The sequence below is a fragment of the Vicugna pacos genome, chromosome 8 (genome assembly GCF_048564905.1).
Source record: "Vicugna pacos chromosome 8, VicPac4, whole genome shotgun sequence".
NCBI classification, from domain to species: domain Eukaryota; kingdom Metazoa; phylum Chordata; class Mammalia; order Artiodactyla; family Camelidae; genus Vicugna; species Vicugna pacos.
The window spans coordinates 424,756-442,278 of NC_132994.1; the positions used below are offsets into that span (position 1 = coordinate 424,756).

The 17,523-nt window shown below is 54.3% G+C and overlaps 2 pseudogenes; both read right to left on the bottom strand.

Annotated features, from left to right (window-relative positions):
* The window catches only part of LOC116279086 (otoferlin-like), a 445,501-nt pseudogene that overhangs the window by 3,053 nt on the left and 424,925 nt on the right, over positions 1-17,523 (bottom strand).
* On the bottom strand, positions 6,798-7,667 carry LOC140685429 (caspase-6 pseudogene; annotated as a pseudogene).

Consider the following 17,523-nt stretch of genomic DNA (forward strand, 5'->3'; position numbering starts at 1 on the left):
CCAGCTGAAGTAGCAGGAGGAACAGATGGAGCACAGAGAAAGGACCCAGAGGATGAGGGCTGGGGCGCTGCCAAGTTGCGGGCTGACCCTCAGAGGAGGACAGAATTGCTGGCCCCTCCCCAGCCATCAAGTCTGCCTGGGGCCCCAGGTCCACCACGGCAGCTGCTTGCCTTTGGCAAAAACTAGGGAAGGCATTGAACTCAGCTGAGTGGGGCCCTCCCAGTGGGAGGTGCTGCTTCCCTGCACTGGTTGCCCCTGGTCTGGTTCAGAGGGAGGTGGTGGATTCGGGGGTGGCAGGTGGAGGAGAGGAGGGAGGAGGCTCCCCTGCAATGAGGCCGTGGCCTAGGAAGGGATGGAGAGGGCAGAGATGCCTCCAGAGTAGGGGCAAGAAGACCAGAGTGTTCTGGCCCATACTTCCTGTTCCAGTGCCCCAGGGAGCGGCATGGTAGGGGCCCAGCAGTCAGGGCACACCCTTGGGTTTCTCTAGGGGGGCAGGTTCATTGCGGGCCAGGCCCATTGGATTCTTCTCTGCCTCTTCAGCAGGGAGTAGATGCAACTGCGCCTCCACCTTGCCTGCAGAGATGCACAGATGGGTCCCTGTGCCTGGGACAGCTGCCAGGCCCCCAGCACCCCAGCCTGGCCCAGCCCTACCCAAGCTGAGCAGTGGTGGTGCCAACCGTGAGCTCAAACTCATCATTCTCATGGTGGGCCAGGAGAGGCCACCAGCCTTTGACATGTTTCTCCTTGAAGGTGGAGACCAGGGGCATGTCCACCTCCCCGGTGGCTTCCTCTGTGGTGCACGGCCTGGCCGTCTTCATGCCCCCCGGGAACTGGTTCAAGTCCAGCTTGATGGCCCCTGTGGCAACTTCAGAGTCAGCTTTGACATCCTGTCTGATTGATCTCCCCACCTGGGGTGGGCTCACTCTGTCTCTGCCCCCCATCCCTTTCCCCCTCCCGTCCAGTCCCAGTCCCCTAGCCCCACACCTAGGAAGCCATCCACAGAGAAGTGGTCAGCACCCCGGATCTGCAGAGTGAGCCGCACGGGGATCTTGTATTCGGTCTCATCCCAGGACAGCATGGACTACATCTTGGAGATGACAGTCTTTTCCTTGGCAGCCAGGTAGTCGAAGGGGAACAGGCAGTGCCAGCTGAGCCTGCCCTTGCCAGTGAGGGGGTGGTGGTGGACATCCGTGTCTTGCTGGACCTCCTGGTGACCCCTTGGCCACCCGTGGGGCATCACCTGCTCCAGACCTGTGGCCACAGCCGGTAAGGCCTCTCTCAGCCCACAGCTCCCCTGTCTGGCCCCTTCTCTCCTGCTTCCCAGGAAGGTGGGCTCACCCAGCTCAGCCCCTTCCCAGTCAGGGGCCTCTCACCCACCCCCACACCAAAATGTCACTGGACTTCTCCCCAGTGAAGAAGTGACCATCCTCCAGGACCACCTCATCTGTGCTCCACACGATGACCTGTAGCTCATACCTGGGTGAGGAGAGAGGCTGATTAACAGTCTAGGGGGAGGGTTACCCCAGGGTCTTGGGGCTGGAGGGTAGATGGCCGGGATGAGTCCTAGGGACTGGGGGTGGGCCTGAGGCCTGGGCCAGGCTGGAGCTGAGAGAGCAGGTGTGGAGAGAAGCTGGGGGGGTGGGGACATATGAGGACCCGTGGGTAAAAGGAAGAGGGTCATCCAGCCAGCCTGGCTGCTGTGAGGAGAGCCCCAGGTAGGGGGCAGTCTGTTTGGCTGGAACACCAGGACCCAGCCCACACTCCTGGACTGGGAGACTGACTTAGGTCTCTGGGAGGCTGCCTCGGGAGGGGAGGGGCTGGCTGCTGGGGGGTGGCTGAAGCGGGGCTTGGAGAGTTGGGAGCAAGATCTCCCATCACCAGAGGCCAGAAGCTCTGCTCCATCTCACAGCGGACCACCATGGAATCTGGTCCCCTTTATGTGGCCCCCAGAGGGATTTTCCCCAGAGGTGTAATTGTCATAATGAGTGAGGTAGTTACATTTCAACCCTTAGGAGTGAGGTGGAGTCAACCACTAAACATTGACTGGAGTGTGACTGTCCGCAGAGTTATGCCCTGGACTGCAAGTCCTGGTGACACGGCGGGTTGGGGTGCCCCCTCATGGCAAGCCCTGGAACAGCATACATGGGGGGTCCCACATGGAGGCTATTCCAGGCAGAATCGGCTGTTATCACTTGCAGGGCCCAGTGTAAAATGGAAATCTTGGGCCTTTGGTTAGAGTACATGAAGAGTTTTAAGACTGCCATCTTGAAATAAGTGTGGGGTCCTGAGCAACTGCATGGGTCTGCGCAGTTGGCCCTGATTCCACATACCCAGGCCAGTGCTGGCAGCGACTTGATCCTGCCACTTGACAGATGGGAAAACTGAGGACCAGGGAGGCACACTGACCTGGCCAGTGTCAACCAGGAAAGACAGGTGGCTCGGCTCCTGACCCAGAGCTCTTTCTGCTCTGCGACCCACCCCGCTCCTCTGGGCACTCACCCTGCACATCTCATCAGCAGGTGCTTTCAATAAAACTTGGCAGAGCAGCACGACAGCCCGGAGTGGGGATGGTCAGGGGGCAGAGCAGGCTCTCAGGGCTTCTGCGTCTTGTGGATGTGGGTGTGTGCGTGTGCGCGTGCGCTGGGAGGGGTAGGTCTGTGAGGGTGAAAGTCCTCATCGCCCTCACTGAGTGCACAGTGCGGGTGTGGCTCCTGTCCCAGCAAAGGGGAGTCACCTTGGCTGGGCCCCATAGCCTTCTTGATGAGTTGCTCTGTTCCCTCCTACAAGGCCACACGGGAGTGACTTGGTGACCTGGGCCTGCAGCCTCCTGCACAAGGGACACCGGGCGGAGCAGGGAGGAAGGGGTGCAGGGTCCGAGCAGCTCACTCCTCAGGCTTCCATGGGGAGATGTCCAGAGGTGTCCCAGGAGTCGGCACGTCTGTGGTAAACATGTGCCCCCACAACTCCAGGTGGCCCTGAGGAAGGAGGTCGTGGCAGGTCTTCTCACAGACTCCTCCCTCTGCCCGGCAAGGCCAGGTCTCCTTTCCCTCCCAACCTTTGTCCCATCAGGACCCACTACATCAGTTTTCGTCCTTGGATGCCAGCCATTCCTATGACGTCCCCAATAGCCATTGCAACCCCAGGTGTCCACCGTAGCTGACAGGATTCTCACTCAAACCTAAGATGTGAGCTGGGAAGTGCCGTGGTGTGTGTGTGCGGGGTGCCCGCCAGCTTTGGGGAATGCAGTGAACAGCATGAGGACCTGTTCTTATGGACTCAGGTTGGGACTCCCTGATCCCAAATGCTGGAGAACCTCAGCGCTTGGCCAGGCCAGTCACCTGCTCGATGCCCTGGTTGTTAGGGTTGAGCCAGGGTTGCGTCTCCACATGTTCAGGCACCAGGTGGCAGCCCACACGGGGGATGTCTTCCCAGTGCCTCGGGGCCAACAGCGTCACGTTCTCCTCCATGAGCTTCCTCTGACCTGTGGGTACCGGTGGGTCAGCTGTACACAGAGGCTCAGCAGAACAAGACCCCTGTGCTGGGCCAGGGATGCAGGGGCAGAAAGACCCCACCTCCAGGTGATTGTGGGGGGAACTGAGGCACAGAGGGAGACATGGCTGGTCCAAGCTGGTCCAGCTGCCACACAGGCCCAGAGAGGCCTGTGTCCTTGGTTTCCTCTGCCTGGGGAACTTGACCAGAGAATCCTTCTGAGTTCTGAGGTCAGAGGGGGAAGACCCCACATCCTGTCCCAGCACCTTGAAGGTGGTGGTTTCCCTGCAGAGACACCTGCTGGTATTCTGGGAAGTGCTACATGGGTGCAGGGATAGGGAAAGCCAGAGCAACCCAGGCCCACACCCTCACGCTGCCTCCGAACAGCTGTGTGACCTTGGGCAAGTCATTGAAACCCTTTAGGTCTTGGTTTTCTCACCTGCAGAATGGGGAGAACCTCCGTACCCCACAGGGATGCTGAGAGGGAGAGAAAAGGCCACAAGTGGACAAGGCTGTGTGGGGTGGGCTGGAAGGGCAGTTGCTGGGGGGACAGAAGGGGGATGCTAGGGTGATGATCTGGGGACTGTCCCACCACAGGGAACTGTGGGCCCCTCCTCAGCCTCTGACATTCCCTCGGCTGCGTCTGGTGTCCTGTTACCATTGTCGTCCTCGATCTCGGAGGGTCCCATGAAGACACGATTGGACACCTTCACTCTCCCGGGGGGCCGAAGTGGGGGCCGTCCACTTTGCCCTCCTTGCAGAGACGGGTCAGGATCTGGCTGGGCTTCATGGGGTCCTGACAGATATTGCAGCCATGTCTGTGGGAGGAGACACATGGGCTTGCTGGGGGAAATGGTCCCGGCCAGTTCTCTTGGGCTGGCTGTTGCTGCGTGTCAGTGAGTCCTGCCCTATGTTCCAGGATCGGCTGAGACACTAGGGCTTCCTGCCCGGGGCTCTGACCCCACATGCTCAGTGTCCCAAGGACGAGCATCCAGTCTTCTCCAGTGCATCCTGCACCATTCCCCCACTGTGTCCACTCCTCCACAGTGTCAAAGACTCCCTGAGGAAACTGATCATCACAGTGTTTAAGGGGCTTGACCAGGGTCACACAGCCCACAGGCCGGACTGATCCCCTGTGGATGCTCCCCAGCACACAGTGCTGCCCCTCTTCTCAGCCCCCTTTTCTCTCCTCATCTTGCCTCCTCTGTCCTGGAATCCCCTGGCTCTCTCTTTGTCTTGGAATCTGCTGTCCTGGCCCCTGAAGGCTAAGCCCAGAGCCTGTAGGGGTGGAGGCCTGGCTGGGACAGGAATCATAATAAGTCTCCCTTCCCAAACCACATGGTCTGAATCTTGTTTTTATTATTATTATTAATATTATTATTATTATTATTTATTATTATTATTAATTTATTTATTTTTGAGGTTTTTGTTTTTGTTTTTTAATATGAACTGGGAAAACCACTGTAAAGGCGAAAACTAACATAACAAGAACTCTAGGGATGTAGTAGAAAGCTTGAACTCATGTTTTACAAAAAGATCCACATAAATTGTAATATTAATAGTAGGCAGTTGCCACTTATAATTTAGATCTATGTATTGACCTAAGGAGATGTTGAAGGTATAGAGTTCCTCGTGACCACTAATTCTCAAAGGCTTGCAGTCCTTTCTGATCACTGCCTCGTTTTGTTCCTGTGGACAGGCTACAGAAGCCCTGAGATGGGTGTGCCACTCTATTTGCAGATGCCAGTAGAGGAACTCAATGAAAAGAAGTAATCTTACATTTTTAAATATCAGTGAATTTTTGCATTGTGTTCATTTGCAGCTTAGAAACTGGAAACTTTCTGAGTCCTGTAGTTCATTTGAATTTGACTATTTCAGTTTCTTTTGTTAGTAAAAAAAATGCTTGCAAAACACAGGTATTCTTTAATATTCTCATATGAGATTTTTGGTTTGTGGATTTTCACGGCTCATTGAGTTTGCTGTTGGAAGGAGCTTGGATGCATGCAACAAAATCAAAGCATCTGCTGCTGCAGTTCAGCACGTGAGTTAAGATTCCTCGTCAGTGTCCTGTGTTCATTCACTCCCATGCGGAAGTGAAACTGTCAGTGTGCCTGGCTTCACTTTGATTCTTAGGCTTCATTTAGAATCATCTTGCCATTACTTTCTAAATTCGTAGTTGAAAATTTTTATCATTAAATATAGGTAAGATTATTATAAATTGTCACTTGAAATCGTCTGTAGTTATTTGCTCTTATAGGTAGAACCATGGAGATGGCAACGCCTGTGATTAGGGGGTTAAAGGACAGGTAAAATGTTCAACTGACGTGAAGTCCCTGTTATGACACAAAAAGAGGTATAAATGTCCCACTGACCTTAGCATAGAGTTGACACATGTTTTGAACTGCAACTGAAATGACATAGGCAAACTTCTGCTTCTGAGCTAGCAACCCTCACGTTTGCTATCAGAGCCCAAACATAACCATCTTCAGCCTCCGGTAGGTTATTAACATACTACTCAAATTTTATATATCATATCAGTAAGAATTGAATCTTAAAAGTAATATCTTATTCCATTAACATAACAGTCCGCATGTGGGACTGCTGGACAGTGTATAGCAACTTAACATAGAAGGTACTGACAGAATCAAACTCTGCAAGTGTGTAGCTTCTACTAAGAAGTCACTATGTTTTGTTTTCTATTTCCTTCTCAGAATGCCGTATCTATGCATGAAATATCACTTTTTGTACAAGACTGTAATGCTCACTGTGAAAAAAATGAACTGTTCTTGAAGGCTAAATTTTTAAAATGTGAGTGTTCAAGTCCTATACAAAAAGTGGAAACTCATACGTAGATTTACATGACCAAGTAACACAAGTCACCTATAAATTATGTAAATAAGAATGTGAATTAGAAAAATTTAATAAAACATGAATTTCAAATATTAAAGGAAAACTAATATTTAGGATTCAAAAACCCTTAAAAAGATTAAAAAGTTTCATGTAAAAAAGTCAGAAAATAGAAGTTAAATCAGCCAGATATTATGAGTAACCTTGCAATTTACTATAAAAGTCAAGTATTAGAAATGCTAATGCATTTTTAACTTACAGGAATTCCCTGAGGATTTCATTACTACATATCAAACCCCTTCACCATGTTCCAATATGAACTATTTTTTTGAAGTTCTGTCGTTAAAGCTTAAAACATTTTAAATTGCTATACCATAAACTTCAACCTAGGGATACTTCTTTTTATAAAAAGAAGGGAAAATCTATTTTAAATACAGATACATAGAACAAAACAGCACCTATCATTTAGATTTTGGAAAGAAATGCAGCTTCTTAGCAGTGAGGCAAAGCAGGGGACCTGCTTCTTTCCAATTGCATTTGGGTCTTTACAAAAGTCTACTCGGTGCTGAGAAACTTTCCTATTCACCAGTGAGGAGTTCTGTGAACTCTAAGGAGGAGCCAGGTTTTCCCAGCATCTCACACAAATCTTGAATGTACCATGAGCCGTTCACCGTTTCCCGATGAGAATAACAACCTTCTGCCACCGAGTAGCACATGAGGAAGTCCGCTCTGGCAGGCAGTGCGCACACCGAGGCGGCGTCCACCTGGGTTACGTTGGCATCCGGCACATCTGTCTGATGATCCAGGACATCCAAAGAAATGACGGGCACATCGTGCTGGTTTCCCCGACGCGCCTGAATGATAAACGTCTTGGGTTTTCCAACCAGGCTCTGACACCTGTCTCCTTTGATCAAGCCAGTCAGTGTCTGAATTTCAATTTTGGCATCATATGCGTAAATGGGGTTGCCTTCACCGTGACTCAGGAAAACACACAAAAAGCAATTGGCATCTACATGGCTAGAGGTTGATGCCTCATGAATTTTGAGCAGTAGTTCTTCTGCTTTAAGATCATGAAAGCGTTTCACTTCAAATCCTAGATCTGAAAACCTGCGCTGAAGATTGTCCGCGCTGGTTCCCCGCCGGTCCGGCAGCGTCAGGTGCCAGAAGGACCTCTCATGATCGAAGATTAAAGCAACTCCTCTCCTCTTGTGGTCCATTAAGTACTTTTCTGCTGGATCAAACATTTCTCTCCTAGCGAAGGCATCTGTTTCTGTCACGTTGTGTTCTTCAGCTGCACAGCCAGTCTCTCAGAACTCCAGCGCCCAACTCATGCCGGCAGAGGGCGCAGCACTGACTCCCAGCCCGGCCTCAGCTTCCGCAGCCCCCGCCCTCCCTCCTCCCACCCCGCCCCGCGCCCCTGCTCCCTGCTCGCCCGCCGCCCGCCGCCCGCCGCCCCCGTGGGCTGGGGGTTTGCGCGTGGACGCGCCCCGGGCGCGTGCCTGCAGCCGAGTTAAGGCCCCTGTCCCTCACTTGGGGCTCGCAGGGTCAGGGCCTCCAGGAAGGCAGGGGAAGCGGACGACCGCTTGGCGCCTGGAGTGGCGCCTGTTCCTGTCCCGAGAACAACCGGCCTGAATCTCATATACAGAGTTCAGGTGCAGCAGGTGCGGGCGGCGCGGTGCTCGCTGTAGAAGCCCTTCTCCAGGTCGGTCTTGGTTTCCCCGATGCGGTCGTCAGTGCCTGCAGATCGCAGTCATCCATGGCCACCGTCAGCATGGATTCCATGGGGCAGGAGGCCTGGATGTCAAAGGCGCTGGTGGTAGGGGGCTGGGAGAAGGGCTGAGGGTCGGGGTGGGGTGGGAGGTAGTCTGGGCTGAGGAGGTCAGGCTGGGCTGGCGGTGGGGCACGAAGAGGCCTTACTTCCCAAAGACAGGCTTGAGCTGCTTGGAGATGGAGTTCTCCTCACGGGCGTCAGTCTTGCCCAGCTGGATGGTGATGTAGGGGTCGGCTTTGCCACTGATGTCTGCAGGGTGCAGGTCTGTGGCCTGGGATGGAGGGGTGGTCCTGAGTAGGCTCCCCACACCCTGCTCATCTCCCAGTGCCCCTGGCCTCTCCTTGATGGCCCCGTGATGGTGAAGGGCAGAGCACTGGACCAGAGACTCCTGTGACCCTAGGCAAGATGCCGACCCTCACTGGGCCTTGGTTTCCTCCCCTATAAATGATGGGAACCAGATTCACTGACCTCCCTGGTGCCTCCCAGTTGGAGGCTGTCAGTTTGCAGCTGCTTCAGCCCCTCCTGGGCGTGAGGACTGCTGGGAGGGGATGCGAGGGGACTCTCACCTGGGCGACAGAGACTCGGAGCAGCATGTTGATGGGGTCATTGCTGGGGATGCCCTGTGACATGCCATAGGTGGGGTTGTAGCCGGCTTCCCAAGACACATCCTCTGGGAGGGACACTTTTTTCCTACAGAGGGAGCCCTGGGGTGAGGCAGGCGTGGGTCAGGGTGCAGGTTCCCATGGGCACAGGCAGGGGTGGCACTCAAAACAGCCAAGAACACTGAGGGTCTGCACCCTGCTGTGGTGGGGCCTTAACCCTTTAGTTGCTGGATCACAGGGAGTCAGGTTTTCTGGAAGGAGTGGCCATGGAGGCAACTCTACGAGAGGAGGGGTGGGGAGCTGGGTTCAGGGCAGATGCTCTTTGTCAATCAGCATGGAAGTATTTTCATATTTTATCAAGCAGGACAGCTGATGGCTCCACCTGGCTGTCAGCCCTGGGACTGGGGTGGGGAGAAGAGGTAGGGGGCTCAGGACTCAGGGCCTGGGGCTCAGGGGCTGGGACCACACTCCCTGCCTGTTCTTGAACTGGCCCACGATGTGCTCCTCCTCCGTCAGGTCATCTCCATCATCCCCTGTCTTGCCCCACAGCAGGTTGAAAGTATGCAGCCAGTCCTCAAAGTTGTCCAAATCTGACTCCAGCTCCTTGGGGAACACCTGAGCTGTCAGGGGGCAAGGCCAGTCCATAGGCCTCCGTCTTGCCCCATCTGCCACCTGGTGCCCCAGGTGTGACCCCCACACTCTGACAGCATTTGTTTCCAGACCCTCACCTCGAGCTCATCAGTCTTGAGTCTCTTCTTCTCGGGGGCCTCAGACGCCTGACCAGGGCCCAGGCTCTGGCTTCTCTTCTTTTCCTCCTTTGCAGCCCTCGCCTTCTCCTTGCCCTTCATTGGCCCCTTCAGGCCTGGCCAGAAACAGACAAGGAGGTGGAGATGATCTGAGCAGGAAGGCCAGGTTTGAGACCCAGCTCCGGCGCTTTGCTAGGTTATCTTTGCAGGTGTCTGTGTGCTCATCTGGAACATGCAGACAATGCTGCCTGGCATGCCTGCCTCCCACGGGGCCGGGACCCAGGATGCGGGGAATGTGCAAAGACTGCCGTGTGCCCTTTGACAGAGAGGGGCATGGAAGAAGCTTGGCTCTGGTGCCAGCTTGCTCTCGTCTCTGGCCTCAGTCTACCTGTCTTTAACATTAAGAGGATTGTTCTATACTAGCGTTTTCTAAACAGCATTAAGTGGAACACCAGGCGTAGGAGTTCTTGGAGTGCATTAGAAGAATTCACATACACACAGACACACACACACACAGAAAATAAGTGGGTATTCTGTGTCTTCTAGAGGTTCAGAATAGCATTTGTATACTAAAGGCACTGAGAAGTCCTGTACCAAGGACCTGTTTAACCCATTTGACCCAAGAACTTCCTTCAAAATACCCATTCATAGTGTTCCATGGAACATGTCTAGAAATGCTGAATGGAATGAGCTCTGAGGTCTCTTCCAGCTCTGATGCTCTGTGACTCTAAGTGTCTGTCCATCACTCTGCTGAATTGATCAGAGTAAAAGCCACTGTAGATAAGGGCCTCAGCCTGCTTCCTGGTGGCCAGGGATGCCTGATATCTGCTATTGGCTGCTGCAGCTTTAGGGGCCCACGAGAAGGGGAAAGAGAAACAACCAGGGTGTGACAGGCAGGGGGGCTACCCACCCCGCAGGGCTCCAGGGCTCCAGGGCTCACCCTCAGTGTTGCCCATCTCCTCCTTCTCCTCCAAGTCAAATCCTCAGGCCATCTACCCGGGCGATAAAACTACAAGCAAAAATAAACAAATGGAACCTGATCACATTTATAAGATTTGCAGAACAAATAAAACCATAAACAAAACAAAAAGACAACTTACGGGATGGGAGAAAATATTTGTAAAAGATGAGACTGAGAAGAGCTTAGTATCCAGAATATATACACACCTCATACAACTTAATATGAGAAAACAAACAATGCAATCCAAAAATGGGCAGAAGACCTACACAAGCAATTCTCCAATGAAGACGTACAAAGGCCAATAGGCACATGTAAAATGCTCAATATCGCTAATTATCAGAGAAATGAAAATCCAAACTACAATGAGGTATCACCGCACACCTGGTGTCAGAATGGCCATCCTTAAAAAGTCCACAAATGATAAATGCTGGACATGGTGTGGAGAAAAGGGAACCTTCCTACACTGTTGACGGGAAAGAAGTTTGGTGCAGCCACTGTGGGAAACAGCATGGAGATTCCTCAAAGAATTACAAATAGATTTACCATATGATCCAATAATCCCCCTCCTGGGCAGAGATCTGGAGAAAACTCTAATTCAAAAAGATATGCGCACCCCAACGTTCATAGCAGCACTATTTACAATAGCCAAGACATGGAAGCAGCCTTAACGTCCATTAACAGATGACTGAATGAAAAAGTTGTGGTATATTTTACAATGGACTACTACTCAGCCATAAATAATAATACAATAATGCCATTTGAAGCAACATGTTTGGACCTGGAGATTGCCATTCTGCGTGATGTAAGCCAGAAACAGAAAGAAAAATAGCACATTATGTCACTTATGTGTGGAATCTAAAAAAAGACAAATGGACTCACTTACAAAACAGAAACAGACTCACTGAAATAGAAAACAAACTGATGGGTACCAAGAGGGAGAGGGTGGGAAGGGATAAATTGGGAGTTCAAGATTTGCAGATACCAACTACTATGTATAAAATAGATAAACAAGTTTATTCTGTATGGCAGAAGAAATTTATTGAGCGTCATCTAGTAACCTATAATGAAAAAGAATATGAAAACGAATACGTGTATATATATGTATGCCTGAACTATTACGTTGTACATTAGAAATTGTACATTTAACCTGAGTATACTTCAATTAAAAAAAAAGAAAAAGAAAATGTGCTTCAGTCAGTCACACTGGACACTAAATCACCAGGTTTCAACCAAGGAGCCACCGCCACCTGGTGGTAGCCTGTGCAAATGACAGGAATAGACACAAGGCCGCCTCTTGGATGGATGGAGCTCCTGCCTGGCCAACTTGAATCCAGGAGGTGATGGCGGGAGAAGATTCTACTAGGTGTCCCCCAATTATCAGCTCTCCTGCTCTTCAAACATGTTTCTGGACACACAGCCACGAAGCTAAGATGACATCTCCCAGCCTCCCTCACAGCCAAGTGTGACTATGGGTCTAGATTCCAGCCAACATGAGTGAAAGTGGTATTTGCAGCTTCTCAGTTGCGCATTTAAAGGGAAAGGAGTGTGCCTCCTCTTGTCTGGACAATTCCTGCGCACTGGTGTTGGGATGTGACGGCAAGCCATCTCTAGCCACACAGATGCCAGTAACAAGATGCCAGGGTATTGCTCCCTGACACCATGGAATCACCACACCACCTTCTTGCTCACACCAATCTAACTTACTACAGCAGCTTAGCCTGTGCTCTGACTAACGTGGATGGTAAGCAGCACACCCCACCTGGGACCCAGAAAGGGCCTGGGGGGAGAGTGTGGCTGGATCAGCTTGGCTGAGGAAACACACCACAGGCACACATCCCTCCTGGTCAGCCGGTCAGTCAAGGGGTGCCTTGAGCTCGGTCGGCAGTGGGGAGAAGGGACAAACGAGGACGAGGAGAATTGATTTATCTGGAAACTGCCATCTGGCTCAGCAGACAGAACCCACGTGCACACGATAGGGAAGAACATTTCACAGTAACAGTGACCGAGGTGTGTAAAATAAAGTAGCATGAGGTGTTAGATAGAAATAGATGTGCAGGTACTACTGAGAAGTTGTTCCCTTTTGGCCTCTGAGTGCATGTTTCTCTTCGTCCTCAAAGGTCACCTCCTCTGTGAAGCCTTCCCTGACTCCCCCAGGCACTGAATTGCTTTTCTTATCACACCGCGATAGATCTGCTTACATGTCCATTTTGCATGTCCAGGAAATACCCAGGGCAGGTACGGCATCTTCTCTTTAGGCTCCTATAGCACCCAGGTTGGTGTCTGATGATATATACTCAAGAGATAATGTGCAGAAAAGGAATGAAGACAAGAGAAAACCAAGCCAGGGAAGGGGAACTGGCCCTCCATCCTGGAATAGGTGAGTCCTGAGCGAGAACTTCAAGGCTGTGAGACAGGCTGCTCCAAGCTCATGTTGATGGAGTAGGGGGCAGGAAAGAAGCTGGACTGGACGGTCTGATGGGGAGATGTGATCAGCTCTCCCAGCCTAGTCTCTCCTCGGGCCCCAACCCCGGTCTGAGGCCTCAGCTCCTTCATGGTGTCTATGGCAGTGAAGCACTTGGACCGCCAGTCCCACATGCTCTCACCCTGCTCCTCCTCCTCCGTCTCTTCTGAGATGCCCTTCTCCTTCTCCTTCTCTTTCTCCTCATCCTCATCAGCCTGATGGATTAGCCAGGTCCAGAGTCCTGCATACATCCCAGCACCCTGGCCATCCCCAGAGAACTGGACCATCTGGGAGTACCCCATCCATTCTGACCATCTGCTCCCCGGAAGCCCTGGGCTCCAAGAGGCCCTGGGGGGCCACCAATGTTAAAGGGGCAGGGCCTTGATTTGTGGAAATGGATGCCACGGCCCACAGAGGGTCGTGACCTGCCAGCGTGAACCACCAGCTGAGGCAGAACCAGCACCCGGGGGCCCTGCTCCCCAAGCAGCTCTCTCCAGCTGTCTCTTCCGGGGAGGCGTGCTGGCTGGAAGCCAGGGGCTGGGGTGTCTTAGTCCCTGAAGCTGCTCCCCTTTTCCTGATACCCTGCATGGTGTAGGGTCTTCTCTGTCCAGAATCCTCTGTGGTCCCCACACTGAATATGTCCACCGTGATGACCGCATCAGAAGTCTGCAGGGGGGAAGCAAGGAGACAGGGAGAGGCCTTAGCCACTGGGCTGGACGTGGAGGCAGCGGCCCAGACCGGGAGGGAGGAGGAGAGGGAGCTGACGCAGGGCCACACCCTGTGCACTACGAGCACCTGTGCTCACACAGCCAATTCTGAGGCCGCGAAGGCTCTGCCTCATAGATGTTTTCTCAGACCTTCCAGGGCGGTGGCTGGCAACCCTGGCTGCACGTTAGAATCACTGGGGGCTTTCAAAAGTGACCTGTTGCAGGGCTCCACTGAGTCTAAATGGGGTTGCTGGGCCCCGGGATGGCTGCGCACAGCCAGGGAATCCCTGCAACGTGCAGGCCGTGTCGGGAGGGGAGGCTGGCAAGGTATGAGTCCAGCGCTCAGTGATGTCGGCTACGGGGGGACAAAGGCCTCAACAGGGAAGTGGATGCTCAGTGACACAGCTGAAGAGGATCCTGGTGACACGGCCCCACAGGAACCCAGGGCCTGTGGGATGATGGGGAAGCTCGGGCCAGTGCCGTCCTCTGTTCACTGATGGCCTGGACACCCTGGGGGAGGTCAGGAGACTGGGAGCTCAGGGGGGCGTGGGGTCTCTGGGTGCAGCCCCGGATCCCTGGCCTTGCCACCCGGGCCTGTGTGCCAGGCCTGGGCCTCAACTGCTCCCCTTTCCCCAGAGCCACACCCGCACTGACTCAGCCGGGACTCTCTGGCTGGAACCCTCTGGGTGATGGGGGTAAGGGAGGGTCTTTCAGACCCAGCTCAGGCTTCAGAAGCTAGGGGGCACCCCAGGCTGAATGCAGCACACGACGTGAGGAATGGGGTACAGAGCAAGTGATGGGGGGCTAGGGGGAGGCCCGACCCCTTTCCTCCACACTCTCTGGACCCAGGATGGCCTGTTCCAGGCCGGCCTCCATCCTGCCCTCCTCGGCCGAGGCCACCTTCACGCCTGAACCCCCAGGTCTCCCTCTGGCAGATAAACAGCCCTAGCCCCAAAGGACGAATAAGGAGCTTCCACCCGGAAATTCGTCCCCAAGCCAGGTGTGGGGAGGGTCTTTTGTGAATGGCTGGGAAGGAACCCAGGGACCCTCTGGAAAGAACCCTGTTGTTCACACAAGGAATCCATTGCCTATGGGGTTTGTTGGAATAAAAGTAATTGCAGGCTATGACTTCACATGGTCACTGTTCTCCCTGCCTCTCATACATGCGAACCGCATTTTCAGGCATGTGTCCCCAGATGCATGCACACACACAGGCAGAATTGAGTCCTCCCTCCCAGGACAGTCTAGGACAGGTTTGTGTGCACATGCAGTCAGGGGAGGCCCTGTCCCATCACATGCTGAAGGAGAAGTGACTTCATTAATGTATTGTCTCACAGGTGGACTGGCCTGGCTCTGGTAAAGTGTCATATGCAGGTGCACGTCCGCAGCCAGCGTGGGACTGACCCCAGGCACCTCACTGCGTCCAGCTTCACCATGGTCTCCAACTTCTTGACAGGCACCTCTGGCTCCATGTTCACCACGACCTCCCCTGCAGAGTGGGAGGAGAGCCCCCCCATTGTACAGCACATGGCAGCCCTGGGGAGTCTGCCTTGACAGAGAGATGGACAGACAGACAGGAAAGAGCAGGAGTAATGGTGAGAGTCAGGGGTGGATGAAATGACCGGAGGTTAAAGCTGATTCTGGAGCTTTCTGAGGGGAGAGGGAGGGAGGTGACAGCTGAGGGAGAAAAGATGGGCACAGGCAGAGGACGAGGTGGCCAGAGAGGAGGGTGGGCTGTGGTGAGTGACACAGTGAGGCTGGGAGGGGGCCTGGGTCTTCTCCAAGACCTGGCAGAGGAAGCCATCCGCCCTCAGGCCCTCTAAGGATGCCTGGCCCTGGACCTTTCTGGCTCGCGAGTGAGGGGCAGCCTTATTTGGCTCCTGCGTGTGTCCTCCCTCCTGGCCTCCCTGACTCTGAGTAGGGGATGAGCCCAAGGAAGAAACCCTTGGAGCCCCATCCGTGGGTCTCGGGGCACGGCCATCCCTGCACTGTTCCAGGTGGGGACTGAGTGGTCTGGGGGCCAGGAGAGGAAGCACCGCAGGGAGCTGACGGCTGGGTGGCCCCAGGGTTCAGCGGCCAAGGCCCGGCAGCCGCCACGCTGATGTCCGAGGGTGGCTGCAGGGGCTTGTTCTCCGGGAGGTCCTGGGGGTGGGGGCCGGTTTGGCCTGAGCCCAGAGAAGGGCCAGAGGCACCTGGCCCTGCCCAGCTGCCTGGCTGCACCCAGCTCTGCCCAGCGACCCTGGGGCCCAGTTGTACCACTTCAGACCACTTGACGAGGGTGCTGAAGTTGGAGTTCTTCCTGTAATTGTGGATCAGGGGTGACTGCACCCCCTTTCTGCACACTTGATGTCCACCTGGGCCAAGGTCACATGCTTGAGGTCCCACAGGCCCTAGAACAGCACCTGCATCATTTGGGGGGAGGCGGGATAAGAGGAGAGCCCCTCAGTCAAGGGCACCAGCTGTGGGTGCCAGGCCACCTGAGAAGGACTTGGCCCCTGGGTGGGCAGTGCATGGGTGGGGGCTGGGCAGGGAGAGCTGACGAGGGGCGGGTGTCCTCAAGGAGCTTCAGGGTGAGGTGGCTGTCAGTGGCAGATGGAGGGCTGGGATAGGTCCTGGATGGCAGCAGTGTGACGGTGCAGAAGGGGCAGGCACTGGGTGGGCAGCAGCCTGGGTCTGCTGCTGGCTCCTGGGTGTGAGCTGGGGCCAGTCACTTCCCCTCCTTGGCCTTCATCACCCTTATCTGGAACATGAGGCATGGCGTGAGGATGCCAAAGATGGCTGGAGTCTGATGCCAACCATGTAATATGTGCACAGACCCTTGATAGGGAGAGAGCGAGGGGGCCGGGAAGCGGAGCACAGCAGGGCCTGCTGCGGGCGGGGACGGCAGGGGCCCAGCACAGTCCTTGCATCCCTCGATCTGGTAATTTCTGAGCTTGTACCGGATGCCCACAGGCACAGCATGGTGGGACCTTGGTCCGTGTCCACTGGACCATTGATGAGTGGTGGGTCGGCCTTCCTTGATGGTCCAATCTGGAAAATGGGGGACATAGTGTCCTAGCCTGGGGAGCCTGGGGAGAGCTCCCTCTCCTGATGAGTTATTTGCCACATGACCTGGCTAGACAGGGAAAGCTCAACAGCCCGGGTTCCCAAGAACCACATCCTCAGCTTCCATCACAACAGGCCTCACAGCAGGATGGGGAGGAGACTGGCCCCCACCCAGTCCCCTCTTCCCTGCAGCCCCACCTGCCAGAACTCGAAGGTGGCCAGCAGGTCCCCTGCAGTGGCCCTGCCCCGGTAGATCTGGTAAGACTCGAGCTGGGGTCGGAAGCAGGGTGGGCAGTATGCCTCACCGGCCAGCTTCACCACGGGCTTGGCAAAGTTCCTGCCCATGTAGTCGGCTTTGTTCTGACACGACAAACAGCCAGGGTAGGCTCGCAGTGCTTGAATTTACCAAGCATGTTGACATCCTGGATCACATTCAGTCCCCCACAGCACCATGTAGCTGCAGAAGTGATCATCCCGTTTTACAGATGGGGAAACCAAGTCTCAGGCTAGCTCAGGCCAGGTTGGTAGTGAACAGCAGATGCGGTACTCAGACTAGAAATGGGTGCAACTGCCTCTAGTCCAGAGCTCACTCGGGGCACCCCAGTCCTCCACTCCCCCACTCCAGCGCTCCCGTGGAAAGCTGGGCAGCTGACTGTGGTAGGTGTGGGCAGGGGCCGGGGAGTCCCTGGGGTGGGGGAGGCCGGGGACAGCAGGCCTTTCTGACACATCTCTTGAAGATTCTGGGCCTGAATTTGGTCTGTCTATGCTGGGAGGCGGAATGCCCTGGCCCATCTCCTCCCTGAGGCCCCAGAGTCCTCGAGCATCAGGAAGGAGTCAGACTGCGGTGACAGGGCAGGGGACACCTGGGGTGTCCTGGAGGGGCTGCCCAACCCT